We start from the raw sequence: 17,664 nt of genomic DNA on the forward strand, positions 1-17,664 counted from the left end.
GGGATGCAAATCTTTCCTCCATAGATGTTTGTAAGCCGATTTTACTATAAAGTTGCCACTAGGTGTTAAGTCCCATACCATTTTATCCTCTTGCATTAGAATTGGGATTCTTTGTGCTTCCATCAATTTTTCCAGTTCTTTAAGGAGTTGAATATCCTCCTGTGAATATGAATTATTTTGCAGTTTCTTCCACCTTCTTCCCTAGTCAATATAATCCACCACACACTGTCCTATCACCTCCTTCATCTTGTCCATTAGTCCTCTGAATTTTCTATAAACCAGTGGTTTGCCTCCCATCCAACTATCTTCCCAGGACCTTATTTTATGCCCATTACCAAGATCTATCTTACCCCCTCTCTTAGTAGCCTCTTGCTTCTAATAATATTCATCCATATTTTGGAACCCCCTGGGAGATCATTATTAACAAGATTGTGTGAGAATAAGGAGTTCGAGAGATATTTTACTTTCACGATACTGCACCAATTAGAATTACCTTCTCCTAGTCTCCATCCTAATTTTGCAAGGAAATCTTTATTTAGTTCTCGAAGTCTTCTAACTCCCAATCCCCCCCTTTCCTTTAGTTTGCAAACCTCCTCCCAACTAACCAGGTTTAATTTATTCTTATTTTCCATTCATGACCATAGAAAGTTTCTCTATATTTTCTCTATTTTGTCAGCCATATTTTGATTAATCTTGAAAAGGAAAAAAAAAAGAATTGGAATACCCTGGAGGGCTGCAAAAAGTAACTATAATTTACCTGCATTACTTAGAATCTTCCCCTTCCATCCTGCCAACTTCCTTTGTGTTCTTTCAACAATAGTGTTCCAAAATTCATTAGTCACCTCCTCAGTGGTTAGCAGTAGTCCAAGGTATATATCCAGGAAGTTGGCCGATTGACAACCTAATATGTTCCTTATCCTCCTTTGCATATTAGCCTCAGTATTGAAGAAGTAAAGCTTACTTTTAGAGTAGTTTATTTGCTGCCCTGATCTTTCTTCATAGTTCTTAAGTATGCTTTTCCAAGCCTTAGTTTCCATAATAGAGGATTCCCCAAACAAAAATGTGTCATCAATAAATTGTTGTATCACCTCAGTATTAGCAATTGTTGTAGGTTTTATTCGTTTCATACATGTTGTGTTAACCAATTTAGAAAATGATCTCCCCAACACCTCTACCACCATAATAAAAAGATAAGGAGACAAGGGATCACCTTGTCTTAGTCTTCTTTCCATAGCAAAATTACCCCAAGGAGATCCATTTAGAAGGACAACATACTGAACTATCCCTACCATCATCTTAATTAGGTTTATAACTCTATCTTTAAACCCCACTCTTCCAAGCACATCATAAAGGAAATCCCACTTTACCTTATCATATACCTTAGATATATCTAGCTTGAAAGCTATACTAGGTTTTTCATTTTTGTCCATAGAATGTATAATTTCATGTGTAGTGATCACTGCATCAAGGATTTGTCTACTCGACACAAACCCTTTTGTGGTGTTCCTATAATACTTTCCAACAAAGGATTAATTCTATTGACTAGCACTTTTGCAAATATCTTATACATTGTGTTATAGAGGCTAATCGGTCTAAAATCCAGTAGACTCACTGGTGTCAGGATCTTGGGAACCAAGGAAATAAAGGTTTTATTTATCCTTTTTAACATCTTTCCTATTTTGAAGAAATCTCTAGTAGCCCATATCAATTCACTTTTGATGACTTCCAAAAAATGTTGGAAAAATGCAAGGGTGAAGTCATCAAGTCCCAGGGTCTTAAAGGCTTTCATTGAGAACACAACCCTTGTCACTTCCTCTTTTGTGATGTTACCTAAAATACAATTATTTTCCACATCTCCAAGCACCTGTGGGATAGTATTTATCAAACTTCTTCTGATAACCTGATTTCCCATATTATTATCCTTCTTATAGGCCTTGCAAAAATATTCCACTGCATGTCTCCCCATCTCCTCTTGCTCTTTATATTATCTTCCCCCTTCTCCCTCCAACCTATTTGTCATGTTTCTTCTTTTATGATTGGAAGAAGACCTATGGAAGAAATTAGTGTTCCTATCCCCCTCAGTAAACCATTGAATCCTCAATCTCTTCTTCTGATAAATTTCCTCCCTTAAGATGATGTCCTTCCATTTTTTTCTATATTCCTCCTCCTTCTGAGTAACAACCTCCAGATTATTACCCTTGGAATTCTTATTTTGCAGCCTTTTAAGATTTTCCTCCACTTCCCCTTAAATTTTAAACAAGTCACCAAAGGAGTTCTTAGCCCAACCCTTAACATTTCTCCTAATATTGTCTAACTTCTACGTTAGCCTATACATAGCCATGCCATCAATTTTTATATTCCACCATTCTTGGATACAATTTTTAAATTCTAGTTGGGACTGCCACATAATTTTGTATCTGAAAGGTTTTGGTCCTCCTCTTAAACCATCCTCCCAATTAAACATTAGAGGGGAGTGATCTGGGACAATTCTTTTGAGGTTCTCTAGAAGATAATTACCTAGTCTATCCCAATTCCCTGACACCATTAATCTGTCCAATCTTACTTGGATTAGCTCACTACCTTTTATATTGTTAGTCGACATGAATGGGTTCCCTCTCAAATCAACATCAATAAAATTCATTTGACACATGAAATCATGAAGATCTTGCAAACTTTTTGGGTTGTCTTTGTTTCCCCCTAATTTTTCTAAGTGATAGAGAGGGGTATTAAAATCTCCCATACACATTAACTGTTCATCTTTCATGGTATTTATAATCCTTTCTAGCCTTCCATTGGTTTCCTTCCTCTCCACTTTGTTGTTAGAAGCATAAATGTTAATAAGCCCCCTTTTTTTGTTACTAGTTTGAAACTTCATAATTATAAAAATTTTGTCCTTCCATATCTTAGCACTAGTCATAGAACATAGGTTCAACATGGTAGAAATACCCCCAGAGGCTCCCTCAACATCCATATGTACAAAGGTAGCACCTGACCAGACATGACTAACTAGTCTAACAAAATTAGCACTAGACATTTTCGTTTCCTGAATTAACATAATCCACTTTTTCTAGAAATATATATTGTTTTAGAGAAAATTTCTTCTGGAGATTATTTAATCCCCTTAGATTCCAAGAGAGGAATTTCATTTCTTACCTCTTGTTATAGTCTCTAGTGTAAGCTACTTACCACTAGCCATGTCCTTGCTACTTGTTTTGTCCTAGTTTCTCTGCTAGATGGTCTTCCTGCTATCCCACACGTTCCTACATCTGGTTTCTCTCCCCCCCCCCCTCTTTTCTTTCTTTTTTGCTTTTCTCACTCCTCATTCTCACTCTCTTTCAGTGAGATGAGGCTTATTTCCTTTTTTTCTTTCTCCAAACTTGCCATCACCTTAGCAACAATCTCCATAGGGGATGCCTTTATCACTCTTAGAGGAGTACACACCTGTTCTTGGGTACCATAGTCTACCTCCACATGTTCCTATGAGCACATATCTCCCAGACTTGCTAGTGAACTAGGAAGGGAGCGATGTGCCACTATTTCACCCTCTTTCATAATTTTAGCTTCCTTAAGCCTCCCCAGTGGTGAACTAATTAATTCCTCTATCTCATATCTAAATGGGTATACTTCCATTTCTCTATTATAATCTAAAACTTCCCTTGCTTCGGGAACACTCTTCCCCTCAACTGGGGTATCCTGAATCATGTGCTCTCAATGTTTTGGACATCAACTCCCTCTTCCTCTCGTCTTGAGGCATTTGAAGGTTCCCCCACAGTCTCTTTAACTATTCAAAGGGATCCAACTTTTTGTTTCTCTTTTTGCATTTGGACATTATAGTCAAATATAAGATGTCCAAATTGCCCACATTTCTGATAGAAAAGCCCAACATTCTCATACTCTATGGGTTGGTACTTCTCTCTCCACTTATTTTTAAGGGTAACTACAGTTGAGAGAGCTTGATTCAATGCCACATTCACACAGAATCTAGCATACACCAGCCTGGATTTCTACCTTGTCACCTTGTCTGCTACAACAAAGTGGCCAAAGGAATTTCCTACCCACCTTAGTATCTTTTCATCCCAAAATTCAAGTGGTAATCTAGGTAGCGTTACCTAGATAGGAGCTAGCTTATTGAGTTCCACACTAGCATCAAAGCCTGGGTGCCACTTTGTTAATGCAAGATAGTGTTTCCCATAATACCAAGTACCTGAAAGTATAAAATTTAAATCCTCCTCAATAGAGGATTTAAAACAGAAGAGGCCACTTAACATAGCAAAAATATCAACACTACCCATAATCTTCCATTCTTGGCTGACCCACTTGTGCACCATCTCTATCGTGGGTCCAAAGGCCACAAATCTCCCAACTATGCAAAATTTTAAACCAGAGGCAATACGGTCCACCCAACCATCTGGGAGGGAGATCACCAGTCCATTAGCATCATGGGAAATCCTAGGTTCCTCCTTGGAAACATTAACCTCCTGGGATAGCACAAGAGCACTCCTCCAGCCTCCCAGAATCCCATTTGTCATCTTCTAGCTAGTTACCACTGGGTAGCCCATCGAGACCCCATTCTCCAGAAGTTTTGAGTTAGAAAGATTCCTTCCCAACTCCACCATAGACCCACACCCATCAGTCATGCCTTCCAAATTTCTATGCAAGCTCAACACCATCTGTAGATTAGGGTAGAGTGGAGGATTCGGAGGCTCAGGGCCCACCATGGACAAACTCAATTTCAAAATTCAAACTTCAAAATATATGTTATACATATTTATTTCTATATTTCTATTTTTTAAAAATTTAGTAATTATGAAGATAAAAATGAAATGATGCAAAAAAAAATTTGTTTATACATATATATAAAGATTTTATTTGTATCTAGATTTTAGTTTTAAATTTATAGTTTAATTTTATAATTTGAATTTTTTACATAAAAAGGATTTAAAATTTAGAAATCTTTTCCATAGATATAAATTAATTTCTACCTCTTTTTATTTTCATGATTATAACAATTGATTATTTATTTAAAATAAATTAAATTATTGTAATGTCAACATAATACATAATATAGGCATCTATTTACCTATATTATAATAATATATTCTAGGGCCATTATATTCTCACAACTCTTAGAGCTATCCCTTATGTAAATCCTACCTATAACCATAATCTCAATCCTAACTATAACAGAATCCCAATTCTAACCTTATTCAGTTTTCTAGACACTTAACTCTAGGATAAACCCTAATGCAAACTTTAATCATAATGTAACTACAATGTGACCTTAATAATGACTTAAACCTTAAACATAATGTGAATCCTAACTTAATTTGATTTATTGTATAGATTAAAAATTGTATTCACCTACTAAAAATATAAATCCATCTATCTTAATAAATTAACCATTAACCTAACATTAACCTTTATTAAATCATAACTAGAAATTGAACCCTTATCCTTAAAAAAAGAGTTTTCAATACCTTCCAAAATCTTCTCCAATAAATTAAACTTTCAACCTAACTCTAATACTTACACAAAACCCAATTGAATCCTAATCTATTTAAAATCTAAATAAGTTAACCCTAATCGTACACCATATAATTAATTTTAAGAATTTTTTTTGTACCATGGCCCGAATCCTAAATGATATTAAAAATTTAAGATATATTTGAATCATAATCCTTACTTCAATCTCATCCAACTTGAAACATAACCTCAAACTTAACTTTAACCTTAATTAAACATTATCTTAAATTGAAAACCTAATGTAATTATAATCCTAAAATTAACCATAATAAATCTTATTTTCATTTCAATCAATTACACAAATCATTCCTATTGGCTAATAGTTAGGTTATATTTGTTGGTTTAAAATGCTCTACAAGTTAGGAAGTTTTTTCTTGCGTATTCTATTCATTCAATTTCTATTTTTTTCTTTTTCCAAAGTAAGGAACAATGTGATCTCTTTTTAAGATAGAAGAAGATCACATACTAATTTATGTTATGAGGCATCTCTTTTGTTATTATTTATTGTATGTCATTCTTTTGTTGAGAATGTCCAGGCAACAATTTTAGAAGTTTAGGATCATTGTAGCATACTTTCATATAAGTATGTTCTTGAGAAGAAAGGTCCGTGCATTTAAGATGTTCTGTGGTACATTATTTTATATTTGTTAGAACAATAGATCACTTTTGTAGCTTGCATCTTATGAGTGATATTTGTGCTCCTTTTTATCTATATCTAAATAATTTAGTTTTTATTAAGGATTTTTTTTTTTTATGTGTGTTTTGTACAAAGATACATTGACCCATGGATTGATTCATTGTTCTTTAAAAAGAAGCGATTTACCTCAAATACTTAATTGACAAGTGGCCATGATGCAGGTGCATTTTGGATTATAAAACAAAATTGTCAGAATTTGTTAACCACCAAAGGGACACAATTAACTGCTAATAAACAACTTGTATATTTTTATAGCATAGTTAGAATAATATTGAAATAAGATTTGATTCTCCTAAATACATGAAGATAAGGTCGGTTAGTTGTAGGCCTAAGTTAGTATTTTCCTAAACATAAGAGAAGACACTATTTTTGGCCAAATCTTTCTTAATCAAGTTGATATGTTGTAGATTTGTTATAGGATTTTATTAGTTTATTTGTATGTATTAAAAGGGGATAGTTTTCAGCCTAGACAAAGGAGAAGTCATGGGGAAATAAAAAGAGATATATTATTGTTTTTTTCTCAATCTTGTCGAATAAATATATATTTATGAGTTTTATGATTTTGGTTTTCACCATTAGAATACTTAGACAATGGGTCTACTTGTTATTTGTAGCCTTCAACAAGGTTAGAGCCTTCTAAGAAGGGTTCAAGATCTCCTTATAGGGATTCATCTTTTAACATGGATTGTTGTACTAAATGAACTGTAATTGACTACTAACAGAGTCACATCCTGTCACAAGGAAGTTATATATTAGTACATTATCCTGTCTGTATTATGATTTTTGTTTACTTTGGTTGAATGGTTAAGTTTGTTTAAAGAAGATAAATGTTTTAATTATCAGATAACTAATTCACCCCCACCCCCTCTCAGTTATCTTGGTGGACTATTGTTTCTAACAATTGGTATCAGAGCATCAAGTCCTTGAAGATAAAGTTTAACAACTTTTGGAGATCCATGGCGAGCATGTTCAGAAAAGATAGTCCAAAGTTTGATGGAATAAATTATGACAGCTAGAAGGAAAATATGAAGACACGTCTATTGTGTATGGGTCTGGGATATTAGATCTTGACAAAATCAACGAAGACAATCATTTTTGAAAAGGATTTGGAAACTTGTACCGAGGCAAAAAGAGATCTTTTTATGTGTGACATGAGAGCTAGAGAAGCACTATTGACTACACTTCTTGAAATTGAATACAATCAAGTAAAATCACTTGCTACTTCACATTTGATTTGGAAAGCTCTGGAAACTAGTTTTGAAGGTGATGCACATTCTAAAAAATTGAGGCTACAAAGTTGGATTTTTGCATTTCAAGATGCTAAAATGATGGAAGATGAATCTATAGGAACATATGTAGGTAGGATATTAGAAATTACTATAGGTATTAAATCTCAAGTAGGAGCCAAAGAAGATAATGAGGTTATATGGAAGATATTGAAGACTCTAACACCACCATTTAAGTCAGTAGTTTAGATGATATAGTTGTTAATATCTTGTACCAAAGATTTCACAAAGGAGTCATTGCTTGGAAGACTTGAAGCAGTTGAGAATGAGCTTAAAAAATATGGAAAATTGACTTGAACAGAGACAACTTTCAATTCCTTGAATATTCGACCTAGTTTATCAAGGATCACAAGTGCTAGAGGAGATTTTGCTAGTAGCAAAAAATCTAAAGAGGACATAAAGATTGAAGGAGTAACCCTTTTGGTAAAAAGAGAAAAAGGAGGTAATAAAATCTTTAAATGTTGGACTTGTGATGAATATGGTCATTATGTATATTTATCCTAAAAGAGAGAAAAAGTATTAGGGAAATTAAAAATCTAAAAAAGATAGAGTGTGTTTATAAGCAAATGAATATAACAATTTTGATGAACAAGCAGTAATTGCTAGTGATGATGCAATAGGATTTGTGGCAATTAAAGAAGAAAGTCTAGAAAAAGTAGCTTTGGTGTCATAGGTTGAGAATAAATCTAATTAGATAATTGATAGTGGTTGTTCACATCATATGACTAGTGATATGGACAAGTTGGTTGACTTCAAAAGTCGGAATGGAGGCATTGCCAGAGTTGGAAACTAACATTGAGGATGTATATTGTTGATGGTAAAACTAACACTGAGGATGTATACTTTTTTGGTTGTCTAAAGCACAATCTTTTGAGTGTTGGAAAACTAGTGGACAAAGGTTATCAGCTACAGTTCATAGAAAAGAAATGCATGATCAAAGACAAAGATGGAAAGGTAATTGGAATAGAAACACGATCTAGAGGTAATGTATTTCAGTTGAATCTCACTAAAATGACATGTTTGATTACAAAGGTAGATGATGGTTATGGATAAGAGATTTTTTCATATAAAATTTGATTGTATTGTGAGAACTAGTAGTATGTTTTCAGTTAGAGATTTGTCAAAGATTGTAAAGCCCACTAACACAAATTGCAAGGAATGTGTGTTGGCAAAGCATAACAAAACTTGTTTTCCTTGCAAGAAGTTTAATAGTACACAAAGTTGGAGATTGTACATGGAGATCTCAGTGATCCTAAAAAGACTAAAGGATTCTATGGTGAAGGTATTTTATGATTCTAGTTGATGACTTTTCTAGAGTGATGTGGGATGCATTTCTTAAAGAGAAATTTGAGGCATTTGATAAGTTTAAGATATTCAAAAATAGAGTTGAGAATGAATCTAGTATGAAGATTAAATGTTTAAGATCAGATAGAGGAGGAGAATTTACTTCAAATGGGTTTAACATGTTTTGTGAAGAAAATGGAATCAAAAGATAGTTATCAACTCTGAGAACCCCTGAACATAATGACATTACAAAAAGAAGGAATAGGTCAATTACAGAAGCTACAAGAGCTATGTTAGCTGAGAATGAGGTATCCAAGATATTTTGGAGAGAAGCTGTAAATACAATAGTCTACACTATGAATAGAGTACAAGTAAGGAAAGACATAAAAAAGACCCTTTATGAACTATGGTTTGGTCAATCACCTATAGTTAAGTATTTTATAATTTTTGGGAGTAAGTGTTATATCAAAAGAGGTGATGATATTGGTAAGTTTGATGCTAGAAGTGATGAAGGTATGTTTCTTGGGTATTCATTGAAACACAAGGCTTATAGATGTTATAATCAAAGAACTAATACTATTATGGAAAGTGCAAATGTGAGAATTGATGAGAAATTCAAGATACAAGAAAGAATAGTTGGTTACAATTCAGATGATGATGTTGTTACTAAGCCAAGGAATGATGAGGTATTTCTTGAGACTAACAATGATTTGTAGAATGAAGGATAGCTAAGGCAAGAACAAAGCTTGGAACCTTTAGTAGAACCAAGAGTTGAGATAGCAACTCCTACTTTAGGAAAGAACATGATAAAGAATCACCCATCCGAGTAGATCATTGGAAGCAAAGATAAAGCTGTGATGACAAGAAGTAAAGTCAATAAATAACTATGTTTTATATCTCGAGTTAAGCCTAAGAATGCAAATGAAGCATGTAAAGACAATAATTGGAAACAAGATATGAAAGAGGAATTGGATCAGATAGTAAAGAATGAGACATAGGAATTGGTTCCCAGACCAGCAAACAAGAATGTGATAGGAACTAAATGGGTATTTAGGAACAAGATGAATGAACAAGGAAAAGTTGTAAGAAATAAGGTGAGATTGGTATGTAAAGGTTACTGATAGCAAGAAGGATTAGATTATGAGGAAACCTATGCTCCAGTGGCTAGAATAGAAGTAGCAAGATTATTCTTAGACTATGCAGCACACAAGAAATTCAAAGTGTATCAGATGGATGTCAAGTTAACATTTCTTAATAGAGAACTTGAAGAAGTGTACATTGAGAAGCCTGCAGGTTATCCTTTGACAGATGATAAAGACATAGTATGCATATTGAGAAAAGCATTGTATGGCTTGAAGAAAGAACCCAAAACCTAGTATGTAAGGTTGGACAAGCATTTAACAAAGCTTGGATATAGCAAAGGTATGACAAATAGTAATCTCTATTGAAAATAAATTGATGATGGTTTGATGATTTTGGTAATATTTGTTGATGATATCATAGTTGGACGAAATGATGAAGAAAGTGAGAAATTTGTAGAAGTGATGAAGAAAGAATTTGAAATGAGTATGATAGGAGAGATGACATATTTTATAGGATTATAGATTGTATAGAATAAAGAAGGAATATTTATTTCTCAGACTAAGTACTTGAAGGATTTACTAAAAAGGTTTGGTTTGGAAACATGCAAACCCATTGGAACACCTATGGTAACTAGACACAAGCTATCTAAAAATGATGAAATATCTACTGTTGAGAAGAAATACAAATCTATTATTGGAGAATTGTACTATCTAACTCACACAAGGCTGGATATAGAAAATGCAATTGGAATTGTTGCAAGATTCCAAGTTGATCCCACAAAAGCACATTGTGCAATAGTCAAAAGGATATTTAGATATTTGAAAGGAACATCTGAGTTTGGATTGTGGTATGACTGATCTAATGATTTTACTCTAGTGCTTATCTTGATGCAGATTGGATAGGTAGTATGGTTGACAGAAAGAACACTAGTGGTGGAGCCTTCTTTCTTGGAGGAAGATTGGTTTCTTGGTTAAGCAAGAAACATGATTGTACATCACAAAGTATAGTGGAAGCAAAATATGTTGCAGCAACAAACGATTATAATCAAGTTGTTTGGATGAAATAGATACTGAAGGATATAAGGATAGAAATCAATGAACCTACTGTTATACATTGTGAAAAAAAAAAGCATAATAAATATGTCTAAGAATCTAGTGTTGCATTCTAAAACCAAGAACATTTCTATTATCACATGTTGAGAGAGAAAGTTTAGAGAAGGAAATCATATTGGAGTATGTGACCAATAAAGAGAAGATTGCAGATATATTCACTAAGGATCTTCCCAAAGAGATTTTTGAGTATTTGTGAGGTATGCTTGGGATTATGCCCCTTTCGACATCATAATAGAAGATGCAAGAGTGCATCAATCTAGTGTAATAGAGCACCATTATTGTCTGGATTGAATGCTAATGCTTCCTATACGGGGGGGGTATCTGTGATGGATAGAGTCATCTATGACTCTTGTTGGATATTGTTTTAAATAGTGTCTTTGGACACTTGAGCTAAGTAAGAATCAGCTATTGCATAGTTTGATGTAGTAAAGTTAGTTGTTGAAACCTTTGAAATTGATGTCAATGGTAGAGAAGCTTGGCATGAAAAATAATGAAAAGAAACATGGAAAGACAACATATACAACATGAAAGTTGGAGAAGTTTGGTGTAATGCCCCACCCAGAGATCCTTGGAAACAAGGATGAAAACAAGCCAGAACAAATGTCTCCCATAGAAAACAAAAACACTTAAGGAAACACAAAAAAGGCCAAACACACAGAAAAAGCTCCACACCGGGGAGTACTGGATCCACATTTTGAGGTGAGAGCACTCAAACAATAATAGAGTAATTGAAAGATAAAATACTAGAATCTAACCATCTACCAAACAAAGAAGGGAAAAGTACAGAAAGGAAATATCACATTCAACTGAAAGAAACATCGCAATAACATAGTTAACATTGCAATGAGCAAAATAACCAACTAAGTATGTAGTTCCTCCCAAGCGTCAATGGCGTCATAGGACCATCGTGGGCCCTAGCCATCCCCCGCGCATAACATCCCAAGCCACCGATCAAATCATTGGTGCTGTCGTGATAGGGACGTCACTACTAAACATGCTACAATAAAAGTAAATAAAATCTAACATGCTAGTAGTAAGCATAAGATAAAACTGTAATAAGATAACATCATCTACTACATGCTAATCATCATAATGAGGAATGCGTTAAAACTAACATCATCTAAACATGATAACATCATAATGAGAGCATAAATCATAAGAAGCATACTCCGTAACCGAAGTACCAAGTGACACATCCAGCTACAGTCATACTAGGATAATAGATCATCTTTGTACACCAATCCCTAGCAGTGGTGAGGGTAGCTACACCTCCCAACCACATGGCACCCGTAGTTCCACACCCGTCGTGCTGATGGAGATAGTGATCCAACTGCAAACACACAAATACACAACAACCATGGCTAACGCTCATGCCAAGTAGTATGATGACTGAAACCAAGACATAGACAATGCATAAACTACAGGTCCTGGTCAGACAGCTCAATGGGCTTACTATGTAGGGACTAATATCATGGAGAGTCACTTGGCATCAACAAGCCCAAGCTCGGATCGTGTGTCCTCAAACTTAATTGGGTGCTCACACATTGTGTCCTCGAACTCAATTGGGTGCTCACACATTTTATTATCTTAAATTTTATTACCTCGCAGTGTTTTCTTTAATTATCACTTATATAAAACTTCCTTTGCCAACCCATGGTATCATGATCGTCGGGCTGCAAAATAGAAGCCCCCTTCATATGCTACCCTACACTACCCATGCTCATCCAATGATGAGTGCCCGTAGGCATGTAAATTCCCAACCCAACCCCAATAATCATAACTTTTGAAAGTGCTACAGAAGGTCGAGGCTCGGAAGTCATCTGACTATGTATGCGCATGTACTCATGTGTGGTGCACCACCATCACGAAGATCAAATAAAATGACTGGAAGAGAACACAAAGCAACAAGTCCCTCAACTGTAAAAAAAATCGAGAGGATGGATGCAACACACATCCAAATGTAACAAAAGATGCAAAAGTGGTCTAACTAGTATCCAAATAGATCACCCAAGTCCACGAACTACAATGTGACAAGAAAACTTGATAAAACAGGGCAACATGCAAAACGAGGTAAAAACCCCAAATTTTGGAAAAATTTCAAAATTAAAACCCACTTGGACCTTGGGTTCAAAAACCCTAAAAATCCAAAAATAAATGAAAATGAACACTGTATGAAAAAATGGCTAGCATAACGGCCCAAAAACCCAAAACCCCATTTCAAAAACAGGGAAAAACGTTCATACCCAACCAGCCGGGCAGAACTAGCAACTAGAAATGGAGGCAAACACTAGTTCTCAGCCTCCTAACATATTGCTACAAGAAACAGAAGCTGAAATGGAGCGAAAACTATAAAACGGGAAGGCCCTACCTAAAGGAAAAAGAGGCAGAAACTAAAACCCGCACAATAAAATAAACCACCCACCAAAATAGTTGAAAATGACGACAAGGCATAAACTCCTTGAGCCGAATCCAACGAGACCAACCTTGCGCAGATCCCATGCTCATAGCTCCCAGAACGAGAAAAACAAGAATCCTTCAGAAGAGGATTTCCAAATTTTCTCTACAATTCTATTTTCAAATTGTGAAAAGTGATTTATGAAATCACTTTTCCAATACTTATTCACTTTTTGAATGAATAGTCGATTCTGGAAAATAGCTAGCTGGAGTAGTTAAACTCTAAATTGACCCAAACGAAGACATGTTATTATTTGCAATGAGATTTCACCTAAGGCAAAGCTACTAGAAATCAAATCTGAAAAGCTTAAAATCCGAAAACCCCCCAAAAAAAGAAAAACACTTAACACTTTCGCGAAAAATGCGAACTTCTAAATGCACAGACACACTCACTGGTCTAATCGCATAATGCAAATGAGTTCAGATTTACTAATCACCAAAAGGTTTAGATCTAAACAATAATAATAAGGGTACGTCGACCATATAGGAATGACATGGGTAAATATGAATAGCTGAATCACTAACTCCATGTGCCACTGCCAGGGATATAATTCCTGCACACTAAAACAAACGATCAAGTGTAATGGAAAATAATATCATAGCCGAAGCAACATGTATTAAAATACCTATTTAATCCATTTACATCACTCACATTCGCAGAAAGCGTAAAGATACAAGAATGAAGTAAATAACCATAGCATAGAATCCATCTCATAACATAGTCAACAAATAGGTCCAATACATCATATAACCAGATACCATCATAGATCTACTATCATCTCAAAATGGCATCCACATGCAAATGTGATAAACTGAACAGTATAGCAGTAAAGCATCTATGGTACTGAATCCAAGTATAACATCCGACCTTCGAGTCATCATAAGGTACAAAATAATAAGAGTATCAAGTATCTCTCGAATCAAAATAGACTAGACATAGACTGCAAACATGAGAGGCACTACATTTGGCATGGGAACAAAAACTTTGGAAGAAGTACAACATGGAATGACAATTCAACAAAAAGCACATTCAAGTATATCAATGGGGTAGAATAATTGATGAAGAGGATTTGAAAAGAAAGATGAACAATCTTTTGTTGGTATTCTTGGAACTAGATTTTTTTATTGATGTTGCCATCAATACCAAAGGGGGAGATTGTTGAAATATTTTTGAGAGCATGAATGCTGATGATATTCCTATGAGGGAGTATTGAGATATGATGATTTGTTATATTCATGACTAAGTTTGTCATTGATGTCAACATAGCAGTTTTCTGTGGTATCTAACAGAAGAAAAACAAAAAGATCAAGTTGTTACAAATGACAAGTTGAGTATTCTAACTATTTGCAATTATGGTAGATACTTCTAAGTATCTAGCATATACAGTTAACGTCAGAAGAAGAAATGATAAGTCTAGAAGAGGTTATGTAAGTTTTGGTGATGTTTGTTCTAATAAACACTTTACAGAGGCATGTTTTTCTAAACTTGTTATATCTTTTACCAGAGTTGATAATTTGAGAATTGATGTTAAGGATATAAAGAAGACATGGTGGTGATGATGTGGCTAAGCTCACTCACAAAATATTGCATGTACAAAAATTTATTCAAGTTGCAAGGTGGAACATTAATGGTATCGCTAAATGTAATGTGTTCTTAATGTGGTCCTATAATGATTAATTGAGAACGTCTAATAGCTGACTCAAGGAATTGTTTTGAGGATTCGATATAAAGGAAGGATATTTTCCTTTATCAAGGAAGACATGAATTATATTGATGTGAAGTAATTGTAAGCAATGAGAGAGAGGAATGTGAAGTTTAGCAGAGTAATGTAAAAGTGAAGGAAACCTCATTACCAAGGTTTTGCTAAGTGATTTGAGGTTTGATATTTGGATCTGAGGTTGATGACCTAGTCTATAAGGTTTGACAGTGATTGGTTTGGTTGATAGAATAAAGGAAAGAACATAATAGTAAATTGCATGTTTGAGCAGTGAGCTCTTCTTGTAGTTGAACTTGCATATTTGGGTAGTGGGCTCTTCTTGCATACATTGTACTATAACTCCTATCAAGGTTGGCACAACTCCTAATAGGGTTGGAATATCCTTACAAGGATTCAAAGTCTCCTAACATGGACTCTATGTACTAAATGTTGTAATAGACTCCTAACAAGGTTCATCCTCTAACAAAGAATATTTATATTAGTACATCATCTTGTGGGCATCATTCCCACTAGGGTTTTCCCTCTAATCAAGGGTTTCCCTAGTTAACATATTTGGTGTAATTATCTATTTGCATCTTATTTTGGTTGTTGTCTACATTGGCTGAATGGTTAAGTTTGTTTAAAGAAGATAAATTTTTTAATTGTTAGATAATTAATTCACCCCCCCTCTCAGTTATCTTGGTGGACTATTGTTTCTATCAAGTCTAAGAGAGAAAGTTACTGAGAAGGAGATCAAATGGGAGTATGTGAGCATAAAAGAGTAGGTAGAAAATATACTTACTAAACCTTTGTCTAAGGACACCTTTAAGTGCATCAAAGATATGCTTGGGATAATGGTCTTGTCCTATGAAGTGTAATTGATTTAGATATACATCAGTCTAGCGTATTCAAAGCACATTCATTCATCTAGATGTGATGCTTGGTACTACTCCTTAGGGGGAGTGGTCACATGGTGTAGAGCTTGTAATGAAATAACTTGCACAACAGAAGAAATAATATGAAATATTATATAAATACTTGATAATAACTAAGAGTAATAGGCCATTTTTAGGGGGCAACCTCCAAATATCTCCAATGAGAACACACTTCACAATATGATGATGAAATAAGACTCACAACCTCCTATATATACCTAATTATACTTAGGTTGAATAGATACAACCTTACATAACACCTAGGCTGACCTACCTACCTAAATAATCATATAATAATGATAACATTTCTTAATTAAGGATTAAGATATCCACAAGTTGACTATTCATAACCCTATATACACCAATATTGAGGGCATAGCATGCCCCTTCTCTTGAAAGAAGCATTGTCCTAAATGCTAACCAAGTGTGGATTCTTTTGAATGAACTCCTCATCCTCCCATGTGGCCTCTTCAACTATTAAATTCTTCCATTGGATGAGATATTGAGTTAGGGTTCTATTCCTCAACTTCTTTGTGCATATTTTAAGAATGCACTCTGGTTCCAAAATTATTCTTCCTTCTTCATCAAGGTCAGGTAATACTGTTTGAGTAGGAATATTTTTCCCAATTACCTTCTTCAAACAAGAAACATGAAAAACTAGATGTATCTTTGTTGCTAGTGGAAACTCAAGCTTATAGGAAACACTACCAATCTTATGCGTGATTTGGTATGGTTCATAATATCTTGGAGACAAATTATTATTCTTTTATGTTGCTTCATTGAGATTTTTTTTTAAGGCTGCAATCTCAAGAAGACCCAGTCCCCAACTTTAAAATTTCTTTCATTGTGATGTTGGTCCACTTGTTGTTTCATTCAATTTTGTGCCATAGCTAAATTCTCCTTGAGTCCTAAAAGTACCTATTGGTAATGAAGCAAGTGGTCCTCTATTTCCTAAACTCTTGGTGACACCTTGAATGTGTGAGGCCTCGCCTCGACCCATCGTAGCATAGTGATACATTACCCTTATTTTGTTATTCATGACTCGAGATGTCGAGACATTATCTGATGCTTAGAACATATTTTATTATTTCTTGTTGTGTGATGTTATTTTTAGATATATTTGATGATTGTCATATAATGTTTCATGTATATGTATGTTGATGAAATCAGTAAAGGTAGGATCGAGGCTTTGATTTAAGATATTTTAAATGGTTAAGAATTAAGTAGGATAAAGAAACCCTTATTGATGTATGTTTTAATTTATGTGAATTTTTGAATACGTATACATTTATGTACATATGATTTTACAGGACTACTGATGTGTGCAATGAGTGTGCAAATATTTATCCAAGAAACCCTACAGAGGAACATAACTGATCTCCATGTGCTAAATTTGAAAACCTTGTTGTTCGTAATTCACATTTTTGTATTGTGAGAAGTATGTATGCATCTTCCTTGTTCAGTGGATGTTAATGTTTGTAATTATGTTCTTTCAGTGTCGCTTGACACTCATAAAATGTTTATGTGCGTCGGTGTGCTGTTAGGGTTAATTGTTTAACCTTGGGACCAAGTTGGTTTAAGTTAGAATAGTAA

The sequence above is a fragment of the Cupressus sempervirens genome, chromosome 10 (genome assembly GCF_028749045.1).
Source record: "Cupressus sempervirens isolate cs-2001-9-10 chromosome 10, ASM2874904v1, whole genome shotgun sequence".
Lineage (NCBI taxonomy): Eukaryota > Viridiplantae > Streptophyta > Pinopsida > Cupressales > Cupressaceae > Cupressus > Cupressus sempervirens.